This window comes from Lactuca virosa, chromosome 2 (assembly GCF_052849685.1).
Source record: "Lactuca virosa cultivar CGN04683 chromosome 2, Lactuca_virosa_CGN04683_v6, whole genome shotgun sequence".
Taxonomy (NCBI): domain Eukaryota; kingdom Viridiplantae; phylum Streptophyta; class Magnoliopsida; order Asterales; family Asteraceae; genus Lactuca; species Lactuca virosa.
The window spans coordinates 13001755-13015292 of record NC_136427.1 but is presented as its reverse complement, the minus strand read 5'-3'; positions in this window follow the sequence as shown (position 1 = coordinate 13015292).

Sequence of the window (13538 nt, the reverse complement as noted above, 5' to 3'; positions counted from 1 at the left end):
ACATACGTGATCAGATGAGCCAAATAAAAAAAAAGGTGTATGGCGCAATTAGGGTTGGGTCATGTAGAGGGTGTTCTTGGCTAGGATTGATTACGGGCTAGGAGTAGATGTGCACAAAAAAAATTGGACTTGATCCTCACGATGGAGATCATTGTTGCACCATTTTTTTTTTTGATTCAGATGGAATATAATGCTAAAAAAATGATGCTCACAAAAAAAAGGTGAATGAACACGATGGTATTGCTCCAAACTCAAAAAGATGTTGATCACGGGATGATGGCTCAAGAAGTGATCAAGAAATCACTTGGTGATCACAAAGATCTTGTTGATGATCAAGAGGGTTGTGGATGATCAAGATGGTAGATGCTCAAGTGATGATCACGAAAGGCTATGGCTCAAGAGGGGATACAAAAACCTTGTTGATCACGAATGGCTGAAGAGGGCACGCAAAATCCTTGTTGATCACGAATGGCTCAAGAGTGCACACAAAATCCTTGTTGATCATGAATGGCTCAAGAGGGGATACAAAACCCTTATTGATCACGAATGGCTCAAGAGGGCACGCAAAATCCTTGTTGATCACGAATGGCTCAAGAGGGCACACAAAATCCTTGTTGATCATGAATGGCTCAAGAGGGCACACAAAATCCTTGTTGATCAAGAATGGCTCAAGAGGGGATACAAAACCCTTGTTGATCACGAATGGCTCAAGAGGGCACAAAAAATCCTTGTTCATCACGAATGGCTCAAGATGACACACAAAATCCTTGTTGATCACGAATGGATCAAGAGGAGTTTTTGAAAATAGGGTTGGTGTTGAGCGAAACTACGGTTTTAAAAAAAAAGACTTGTGGCTCAAGAGATGATTTCGAAAATAATGAAGTTGTTGAGCCAAATTAGGGTTTTGCAACAACAAACTTATGGCTCAAGAGTGGATTTTCGAAAATAAGGAAGTTGTTGAGCCAACCTATGGTTTTCAACAAAAAAAGGCTTGTGGCTCAAGAGATGATTTTTGAAATAGGGTGGTTGAGCAAAAGTTGTTGTTGTGCCATGGCTGCTTGTTTCTCACCAACTGAAGTTGCTTGTTGCTTACGCTACTGTTGCTCACGAAGCCTTGTTACTCCAAGCGAGTATGAGAGTAAGAGTGAAAAAGCAAGAATGAGAAGTAGAAGCGAGGTATTTATAGGTGAAGGTTTCCAGGGTTTCTCAATGGGCCGAAATAGGGCTTGCATGGGCAAACTTGTGGGCCCATAAGGCTTGGATGATACTCAAGTATAAATAGGAGAATGTCAACTTGAGTCGCGAGCGCGAAAATGATGCCATGAGAATTAAGAAAGAAAGGTTGGTGCATACATGGATGATATCTTTGAGACGTGCATGACACCTAAGGAAAGACTTACTCGAAACGTGCATGGCATACTTGACTTGTGTATGGCCTACTCAAAACGTGCATGGCACATTTATTATTCTCTATTTGGACTTAATGAGCCACATGGGCGTGATTCATCAAGTGGCTGAAGATGCCTCAAGTTATTGATCATGTTCCAATGTTCTTGATCATCCTCCAATGTTGTTGTACATGTTCCAATGTTGTTGAACATGTTCCAATGTTCTTGAGTCATGCTTTAATGTTCTTGAACATTCTCCTAGTGAATGATGAAGCTCCAAGCTGGTCCAAGTGATCAATGTCCAAGATCCTTCAAGTTGATGAAATTTCTCCAAGATACCTCCAGTAGATCGAGATGATGGAGATGGACCAAGATGGTCAAGATGATCAAGTTGATGAAGATGGTCCAACATGCCTCAAGATGATCAAGATGAATGAAGATGCTTCATTCATTCGTCCAGTTGGTCCAAAGATGAGGAGATGGTCCAAGATGGTCCAAGATGATCCAAGTTGGATGTTGTTGCTCCAAATGTGGTCCATGTACCTGAAGTTGTTTCATATTGGTCCAAGAGCACGAAGTTGCTCCCAGATGGTTCTTTTAAAGCTTTTGATCTTGACCTTCTTCACAATATACAAGAATGCTCCATAAACCAAGACAAACACATATGGTTTTCTTGAAGGGGATGATCCATTATCATAAGATGCTCCACTTGGCTCAGGATGTTCCATGATGAAGTAAGTGATAGTCTCTATCTAACTTAGCTGCTTTACCTAGATTCTAAGGCATGAGATAAATAGAAAGTATAAAAGATGCAAACACTGAATAATCTAACTTTGAAAGTGATGTGTGTTCATATAGATAGAGAATCTGTGAAGGGAATAGTAAGATGTAGTGAAATGTGTGCATGTGAAAACAAAAACTTTAAGGAAACACTAGTTGACTGATTTAGAGGCATTGAGGATTATCTTGCTGTTACTTACAAATTTATCAAGCAACTAAATTTTGTGTATGATCCTTCACTTAGCATTGTAAAGAATTTCCTTTGTTGATTATCACTTTTATATTCCTTAACATCACACAGAATACCCCGATTTGTACTCACCAATTATGTCTCACCGCAATGCGTATATTTGTGTCTAAGGCCTAGTTACTTCCCAAACCCTAAATATTGACAATCCTCATAAACGTTCCTCGCTTATTTCGAACAACATTCATGTTTTGGCATTCCTACCACCTATACCTTTTTCTTTACGCCAAATTCCAAGTGACACGACTTGAAAAGAAAAAATAGTATATATAATAATTAAACTAAGAATATAACTAGATTTTTTTATTTTTTTATTTTGTTTTTATTTTGTTTTTATTTGAATCTTTTCTTATAACTCTAACTTTGACAAAGTACACAAGGAAATAATTCTTATTGTTACTTCTATTTGAACTTTAGTTTGTGACTTTCTTAGAAATTCATTGGAGTGCTCGGAATCGCTTAGGTCACTAATGGAGTCCATGACTTTCTATGAAAACCCATGTAGCGGACTTCTTCCCGGTCCGATCCGCGTTAATGTACTGTAGGTGGATAAATTTTTAATATCCCGTGGGGTTTACTGGCCGAGTTCTCATAGGTCACATGTTGACTCCACTCCTGAACTATAACTTATTTAATATATAACTAGCCTCAAGGTGCAAAAATTAAACAGATAAACTTGCAACTTGACTCGCTTTGTGTTAACTAAGAAGCTTTTTATTGGGTATAGATATTCACAAAGCAAAACTTTTTATGTCCCTCAAACTACACAAGTTCGCATTTTTGTTTCATGATTTCAGTAGGACAGGGAAGCCACAAATATACTATAACACATTGGCTTAACTAAACCTTAGAGTTCGCCTCAAATTATTCCACATAACATTAGTACTTGATGTATATTATAATTCCAAATAGAGTATAACCATGAAGCTTGTTAATGGTCACTGAAGTACCAATATTAGTTGTATACTGAAGCAAACTGAAGAACCACAAAATTTATTATTTTGAAAAATCATTAAAGTGTGGAGCAACTAACCTTCTTTATTTGCATAGTTGTGATGACAACTTGCATTTTTCTAACAAAAAATAAAGATAAAATATTTTTGGTATTTTCTTTTGTTTAAAGTAATGACACAATACATAAAATAAAATCCTTTTGTAGTTTTCTCTTATGTAAAGTAAAAAAAAATATTTTTGGGGTTTTTCTTTTGTGGAAAAGTAAAGCAAAATCACAATAAATTATAAATAAAATATTTTTGGAGTTTTCTTTTTTTCTAAAAAAAAATTAACAAAAATTTTCAAATGCCTAGAGAATATGGATTAAGCATGCCAAGTCTTCCTAGAAAGTGTAAGAACTTGGATTCATCCAGAGCTTTCGTGAACACATTTGCAGTCTCTTCTTCTGTAGGAACAAAATGAAGCTCAATATGACCGTTTTGAATATTATCTTTAAGGAAGTGATACCTGATATCAATGTGCTTGGTCATTGAGTGGTTGACTGGATTGTGAGAGATTGCAATTGCACTCTTAGAGTCACAATAGATTGGGATATGTTGTATTTTGAATCCATAATCTCTTAGTTGTGTTTGCATCCAGAGCACTTGAGAACAAGAGCTGGCAGCAGCAACATATTCAGCTTCAACAGTAGAGGTTGAAACACATGTTTGCTTCTTTGAGGTCCAGCTAACCAATCTGCCTCCTAAGAATTGACGGCTACTAGAAGTGCTCTTTCTGTCGAGCTTGCATCCTCCATAATCTAAGTCAGTAAATGCTTGAAGATAGAAGTTGCCTTTAGCAGGATAGAATAGACCCAGAGAAGCAGTTCCTTTCAAATATTTGAAAATTCTTTTGACTGCTATGAGATGTGGTTCCTTGGGATTGGCTTGAAAGCGTGCACACAGACATGTTGAAAACATGATGTCTGGTCGACTAGCTGTAAGATACAGTAATGAGCCAATCATTCCTCTATAGTGCTTCTGATCTACATATTTTCCATCAAGGTCTGAATCAAGCTTGTAGGAAGTAGACATCGGTGTCTTTGTAGTTGATGCGTTCTCCATGGAGTATCTTTTTAACAGATTTTTGATGTACTTCTCTTGACCAATGAAAATTCCCTTAGGAGATTGACGAACTTGTAGGCCTAGGAGTAGTTAAGCTCACCCATCATAATCATTCTAAATTTGCTTTTCATTAACTTAGCAAACTCATCACCAAGGTCCTTGCTGTTGAACCGAATTTGATATCGTCGACGTAGATTTGCACGACAATCAGATGGTTGTTTTGGATTTTCCTAAACAGAGTGGGATCGATAAAACCTCTTTGAAACTTGGAATCTTCTACGAACTTGGACAATGTTCCATACCATGCTCTTGGGGCTTGCTTCAATCCATAGAAAACCTTTTGAAGCTTGTAGCAATGGTTGGGGAACTTTGGATCTTCGAATCCGGGAGGTTGTTGAACATAAACATCCCTATCAATTTCTCCGTTCAAGAATGCACATTGCACATCCATTTGGTAGACCTTAAAATTCTTGTGTGCAGCAAATGCCAAGAAAATCCTAATGGCTTCTATTCTTGCAACAGATGCAAAGGTTTCATCATAGTCTATGCCTTCTTGTTGCGAGTAGCCTTTGAAAACTAGTCTGACTTTATTTCTGATGATGACTCCATATTCATTAGTTTTATTCCTATAGACCCATCATGAACCAAAAACTGATACTCATTCTGGTGTTGGCACTAAGTCCCACACGTTGTTGCATTCAAATTCAGCTAACTCTTCTTGCATTGCTTTTACCTAATCTGCATCTTGTAGAGCCTCTTTGATTTCTTTAGGCTCTATCATGGATAGAAAGCTTGCATATAGATATTCATTCTTGATTGTTGAACGAGTCACTACTCCAGAATCTAGAACACCTATGATTTGATCGGCTGGATGATCCTTTGTCCATTTTGTGAGGCGAGCTTCCTTATGGATTTGAGGAGTGCAAACTACCTCATATTGTTCTCTTGGACGAGGATGGTAGTCAGAAGTGAATGTTCCTTCAAAAAGATCATCTTTGAAAAGTCCAGAACTACCTGAAACAGGTGGTTCACCCTCAACTGTTGCATGCTTGAATTCAACAGATGGAGTAGATGTGAAGGAACTTGAGGGACTGGAACCAGTCGAGGGGGGTTCCCCCTGAAACCATGGATTGGATGGTTGGGAGGATAGTAAAGTACCTTTAAGAATGGAACTGTTCAAAGGTGGTTCCCCCTCGAAAGATGCAGTGACTGGTGTTTTGAATAGTCCAGATTGATGATGGAAGGTTGGGGTAGAAGGTTCAGAAGATGGTTCCCCCTCAACCGGAGCTTTGGTGGAACTTGAGACTTTTGATGATTGATGAGGTTGAGAGACATCAGGAGAAGCTGTTTTCGTGAGCTTTTCTGATTCTAGGGCAGAAGGTTGAGTTGGAAAGAGGAAATCAAAATCTACTTCGATAGCATGGACTGGAGTAGAAGCATTAGCAGGTGATGGCTTGTGCATTTTATCAAATAGTACTACCATTTCAGGACTAAAGTGGTTTGGATCCAGAACCCTTACATAACTTTCATCAAAAGTGACATCACAGCTTTCCTCTATCACCTTGGTTCTTTTGTTCAGAACTCTATAGGCTGCAGCATGAAGGTAATATCCAAGAAATATACCTTCATCAGCCTTGGGTGCAAATTTCCCTAGTTGATCCCTATTGTTCTTGATGTAGCAACGACATCCAAAGATGTGAAAGAATTTGATGTTGGGCTTCCTCTTGTTCATTCCTTCATAGGGAGTGACTTCAAGCCTGTTGTTGATTAGGGACATGTTTTGAGTGAAACAGGCAGCTGCGGTAGCTTCAGCCCAGAAGTATTGCGGTACGTTTGCGAAGATCAACATGGATCGAGCAACTTCACATAGTGTTCGGTTCTTCCGTTCAACTACACCACTCTGTTGTGGAGTGTAGGGTGCAGAAAAATTGTGCTCGATGCCTTTGGATACAAGAAAGCTATATGAGGTGTTGTTCTTGAATTCGCCACCATTGTCACTCCTCAGTCTTCTAAGTGGCTTGCCTACCCTGACTTCTATGTAGCGAATGAAGTTAATTAGCTCATTGGTGGTTTCAGATTTCTTTCGTAGAAAGTAAACCCAAGTGAATTTGGTGTGGTCATCCACAATCACAAGAATGTATCTCTTACCACTTAAGCTAGGAACTCTAGTGGGACCCCACATATCAATATGTATAAGCTGAAGAGGTTCAGATACACTGTGTTCTGTTATAATTTTACACGGAGATTTGGAAATTTTGCCTTGTTCATAGGCAACACAAAGTATATCATTGTAAAGTTTTAACAATGGTAGTCCTCTCACAAGATCCTTTCCAACGAGTTTGTTGATATAACCAAAGTTGAGGTGAGATAGTCTTCTATGCCACAACCAACTGATGTCAGAGGCAGCTTTGGAAAGAAGACAAATATCTGGGGTTCCCTCAATTAGTTCAATATCAAGAGGATACATGTTCCCATTTCATGGGGAATCAACAAGGATTCACTTATTGGTATCCATAATCAAACTCTTGGTTTTGGTGAGCAAAACCTCATGATCATTGTCACACAGTTGTGCAACACTGATAAGGTTATGTTTAAGACCGTCTACATACGCTACATGTTTAACGATAAATTTCCCATTTGATATGTTTCCATGTCCCATACCTTCTCTCTTCATGTTGCTTCCAAAAGTAACATGCTGACCTGGCGTTGTGATATTGAAATCTCTGTGATATCCTTTGTGCCCGGTCATGTGCCTGGAGCATCCACTGTCAATTTACCATGTATCGTCATGTGGTACCTCGGCACAAAAAGCCTGCAATTAGAGAGAAGGTTTAGGTACCCATGTTTGTTTGGGTCCTTGAGTGTTAGCTTCCTTCGGACTTGTGGGAGTTGAGACAGTCTTTTCATGTTTTGCATCAACCACTTTGGGTTTTGCTTGATTTTTAGAGACCTTGGTTTTGACCTTTTTGGTGGTCTTCTTTTGAGGTTTGGTCTGTGGGAAGAATGGAGAGTTGGTGAACTGAGTAGGAATTCCTAGAGAGGGAAATCCATAGTTCACAGGCATTTCAAATTGATCAAACATGGGAAACTAGGTATTTACCCCGAATTGATTGATCATTGGAAACCCAGAGTTTCCCCCAAACATGTGATTCCCACCTATGGAGGGAGAAAAACCACAATATGGACCAAGAATAGAATTCATAGGGTAATTGCTATTGTGATACATGATGAAACACCCATAAATTTAAGCCAATTTTAAACTTTTTCAAAACACTTAAAATGCAGCCGTGTGCCCAGTTCCTCGTGGAACTTCTGCCAGAAACGGGAGGTAAATCTAACATCCCGGTCGGAAATGATAGAGACCGGAACCCCATGGCGAGCCACGATCTCGCGAACATACATGTCGGCCAACTTCTTAGCCGAAGAACTCTCCTGTATAGCTAGGAAATGGGCACTCTTGGTCAATCGATCTACGATGACCCATATAGCATGAAACCCCTTCGCCGTCGTTGGCAGTTTGGTAATGAAATCCATCATGATTTGTTCCCATTTCCACATGGGAATCTCTAGGGGCTGCAGCATACCATGCGGCCTCTGATGCTCGGCCTTGATCATTCTACAAGTCAAGCACCTCTCGACGTACCAAGCGATTTCCCGCTTCATACATGGCCACCAATAACTCAAGCTCAGGTCTCTGTACATCTTGGTGGCCCCCAGATGAATAGAGAAGTGAGACTTATGAGCCTTCCCTATCACTGTCTGTCTGACCCCACCAACCATCCGAACCCTTACCCGACCGCATCGGGTTAATAATCCCCAACTATCCTGCACAAACCGGGTGTTCTCACCCCTAATCCTCTCCAGCTTCCAGTTCTCTGGTCACATGCCCTCCACCTGAGCATCTCTGATCAAACTCACAAGAAGATAATCCACCGCTATCCTCATACATATCGTTGGGGTGGAAGACTCAGCTGACTTGCGGCTCAAGGCGTCTGCCACCACATTCGCTTTACCGGGGTGGTAAAGGATCTGACAATCATAGTCCTTGACTACATCCAGCCACCTGCGCTGCCTGATATTCAGGTTCGGCGGATCCATGATGTGTCTCAAGCTCTTGTGATCCATGTATATGGTACAACGGACCCCGTATAGGTAATGTATCCATATCTTGAGAGCGAACACCACCGCTCCCAGCTCTAAATCATGAGTACGATATCTCGTCTCATGCGGCTTCAGCTACCGCGATGCGTAGGCTATCACCCGTCCTCTCTGCATGAGGACCGCCCCCAAGCCTCTGATGGATGCATCACAGAACACCACAAAATCCTCAACTCCCTCCGGGAGTGTCAAAACTAGAGCCTCACACAAACGCTGACGGAGGGTCTCAAATGCCCTCTACTGCTTAGGGCCCCACCGGAAATCCACCCCCTTCCTCGTCAGATGAGTGAGGGGTACCGAAATCTTCGAGAAATCTCGAACAAGTCTCTGGTAGTACGCTGCTAATCCCAGAAAACTCGTGATATCCGAGGGAGATCTCGGTACCTCCCATTGCATGACTGCCTCGATTTTGGCCGGATCGACCAGAATCCCCTCCTGGTTAACGAGATGTCCAAGGAATTGGACCTCTCGTAACCAAAACGTACACTTTGAGAACTTAGCATACAGCCGTTCTCGTCTCAGAACTCCCAATAACTCCCTGAGGTGCTCCTCGTGCTGCTCTCGGGTCTTGGAATATACAAAGAAATCATCAATACATACTATGACCGAGGGATCAAGCATCAGTATGCAGACTCGATTCATCAGGTCCATAAATACTGCTGGCGCGTTGGTGAGCCCAAATGGCATCGCCACGAACTCGTAATGACCTTAACGAGTCCGGAACGTGGTCTTCTCCACGTCCACCTCTCTGACCCAAACCTGATGATACCCTGACCTTAAATCTATCTTGGAGAACCAAGATGCACCCTGTAACTGATCATAGAGGTCATGTATCCTCGGGACTGGATAACGGTTCTTCACCGTCAACTTTTTAACTCCCTATAATCAATGATCATCCGGTGTGAACCATCATTCTTCCTGACGAAGAGGATCAGTGCTCCCCATGGAGAACTGCTAGGTCGAATGAACTGCCTACCCAGCAGTTCCTGCAGCTGCGATGATAGATCCTGCATCTCGGGTGGTGCCAACCGGTACGACGCCTTTGCGATAGGGGCCGCACCAGGCACCACGTCGATTCGAAACTCGACCTGCCTATCCGGAGGTATCCCTGGCAACTCCTCCGGAAAACATCTGCAAACTCCCTGACTACTGGAACCTCTGAAACTGAAATCTGATCCCTGGCTCGCGTATCCACCACATACGCCAAAAAACCCCCACACCCGTGCTGAATATACTGTCGAGCCTTGGCAGCTGAACAGAACCCTAATCCCACTCTGGTGCCCTCGCCGTATACCGTCAGTTCTGCCCCACTTGGGGTTCGAACTACCACCCGCTGGCCCTCGAAATCTATCATAGCACCAAATCGGCTAAGCTAATCCATCCTCACAATCACACACACTTCCCCCATGGGAATAGGAATCAAGTCTATCGGAAAGGATACTCCGAAGATCTCCAACTCGCATCCTCGGTAGACTAAAGAAGCAGAAACTCCGTGTTCGCTGGCGATGGAGACTCGCAACGGACACTCTAGCTCACCTACTGGCACACTGAACTCCCTACTAAAAGCCTGTGATACGAAAGACCGACTCGCCCCCGAGTCAAATAAAACCAAATGCATACAAGGAGTTCACAAAAAACGTACCTAAATAAAGGTACAACAGATAAGCATACATAGATATAATAAATGAGATGAAGGATAGAAACATACCAGCAACAACATCCGGTGCTGCGCTGGCCTCCTCTGCTGTAAGCTGGAAGGCACGCCCCTGAGCCTTTGGAGGCTCGGCCTTAACTGGCCTCCCATCTGTAATCCTCAATGTAGTCTGTGCTGGAGCCCGTGCTGGCTTGGCGGCTAGAAGAGGGCATTGGGTCTTGATATGGCCCACCTGCTCACAATGATAACAATGTCTGACTCCGGAAGCCGGAGTCTGCTACCTGCAATCCCTGCCTAGATGGCCCTTCTTTCCACATCGGTGGCACCCACTCCCTGATTGGCACATCCCTGAATGAGCCTTTCCGCACTTCCCACAAGTGCAGCCTGGCTGTCCCCCAGTCGTGCTATCAGCGGTCTTAGACCGCTTCGGCACCGACTGAGACTGTGCCGGGGCCTAAAGCTGCTCCCTCAACTGCCGCTCAATCTCATACTCACGCCGCCTAGCAGCCTGATGTAAGTCCAGAAGAGTATCACATCGCTGTGTGGCAACAAACTGACGGATGTCTGTACTGAGCATGCTCAAATAACGAGTCATCTGAGCCTGCTCAGAAGCAAACTCTGGGCAGAACATCGCCCTCTCGATGAACATACGGGTGATCTCCGACACCGACTCCCCATCATGTCTCAAACTCAAAAACACCTGAGACAATCGTTCCCGCTCAACCTGTGGAATGTATCGGGCGCGGAACATATCCCTGAACTGCTCCCAGATAACAGTAGCTCTCTGATCATCAGTGTACGATGTTGTCGTCAACCTCCACCAGTCCTTGGCCCCAAACCTTAGCAGGTTCAGAGCATATCTGACCTGTTGGTTAGTAGGACACGATCAAGTAAAGAAACACCCCTCCACATCAGAAATCCATCAAAAGTAGGGGCTTCGTGTTATCGAAGTCCCTGTACTGGAAGCCCCAACTGGCTCCTACTCCTCCTCCTGCCGCGGTTACAGCTGATGCAGCAGCAGCGGCAGCCGTCTCCGCAAGGGTTGCGTATCTGTCATCGAAGTACTCCATCATAGCGGACTTAATAGTCCTAAACAACTCCAAAATCTGGCCCCAGACAATCTCGACTACCTCCTCGTGGATCATCTCCCTAACCCGATCCTCTATCAACACTGGTGCCTCCTGGCCGATAATCTCAGGCGCCGCTGGGGCCTCCTGATCACCTTGTCCAGATCCCGATCCGGATCCAGTCACAAAATGCCTCGTAACCACCATACTGAAAATATAACAGGAGGATATCAGACAATCCGCATAGATAACCAGGAACCAACTCCCTACTAAACCCCAGGGGTTGTGACTTCCTTGCTATGCGTATGGGTCCTGTGCTTTCAGTAGTACGGGCCCATACTACCTTCCACACCTACCCATATTTGTCTCAAGTATCACCACAACACCCTATCACTATACATGCATATGGTGGTCGCTAAACCTCACTCATCCATGAAACTTCCACCAACCTTGCAGCATTAGTGCATGCTAGCCATACATAACGCTGGACCCTATAGACTTTCGAATATAGGACCCTACGCTAAGCCCAATCAATAAGAACAGATAATAAGGCCAAATCAAACATTCTCGGGCTATAAGATCTTAATTATGTACAGCCGTGATACATACACAAGTAACTACAGTAATGATGTCAATTTTATATAAGAAAACCCTAGGCTAGCAGGCATCATGTAATCAGGCAATTCTATCATGCAGTTCCTGAAGATCCCTAGCCTAGCACTAGCATGCTGTTCTAACATATCACATAATCAAATAACTGTATGGTATTTTTATTGGATTAGGTGTCTTAGTTCATAACTATTTCTGGGATGTACTTGACCCGGTTGGCATGGTCCATTTGGGTTGCATGGCATTGCAAAACTTGGATAGACTAAATGAGAGAAAGGACACTTAAGGATTATTAATATATTATAAGTTCTAATATATTAATAATATTATTTAATTAGTATTGATCAAAGAATTAATTTGGAATTAATTAAGTGATCAAACAGAGACTAATTAAATATATGTGGTTTATTGTGTAAATAATCTATTCTTATATAGTGGGCTAATGATCCATGGTTTGTATGGATTGGGCTAAAACCCATAAGGTGCTCCATGGATAATCCATGGAGGTTACAAACCCATGGATCATGGAATATGAAAAGCCATGACAATTAGGGTTTACATGGTGTAACCCTACTTGTTCCACAACTATATAAGAAGCCCCAAGGCAAGCGAAATCGGCCAGGAGTTGTGGTGTTGTGTGAGACATTTGAGGCATCACACTTGAGGTGCTAGGCTCACAAGGTTCTCAAGGAATCAAAGCAACTCTTATGTTTAAAAGTTCCCCATGGTATGCTAGATAGGTTAAGAACCTTGGAAAATCAATTTTGCATGTATCATAGTAAAACATAAATCCAAGGTTTCTGGGGTTGCATGTACACCTTAGGAGTGTTAGAATGCTCAAAACCCTTTAGTGGTATCAGAGCCTAGGTTTGTTTTCATGATACTTGATGCTACATGTTTTTTCAAAAGTTGAAATTCTGCATTTCTTTACCACGACGTTGTGATGCCCATGTATGCATAATTTCGGGGTTTTGCTTGCTCACCACGACGTGGCAGTCTTTACCACGACGTGATGATGCCCCTGTATGCATAATTTCAGGGTTTTTTTTGTTGGTATTGGATGAGGATCATTACCCTAAACTGTATTTTGCACCTTAAAACCTGTTTTTGATGTGGTAATGATTATGCTAATCCAATTTCAAAGGTTATTATCAAAATTTCAAGCTTTGTATTGTTTATTTATGATTCTTGAAATTGTTGATATGAAAGTTCATACACTTAGGAGTTTAGAAGATCATAGGAATTATTTGTAACTTGCTTGTTAGTATTAATTCTTGATCATTACGTGTTTTAATGGAATCCATAATTTGTCCTCAAGTTATGGATTACGAAAAGTCACACTTTGAAATCCCATTAAAGAAACACATAGGTTACATAAAATGAAAAGTCTCTCATTTTAATAAACCATTTAACTCATAAGTTATGAAAAATGAAAAGTTTTGAAAGTTACAAAACTTGCCCTCAAGTTTTGGAACATGTAAAATCATATTAAAAAGTTTAGTTCCGACCCCTAGAATTTTAAAAGTTAAAATTCAACCCTTATACTTTATAATATTATAAGTTTAATAATAATTATAT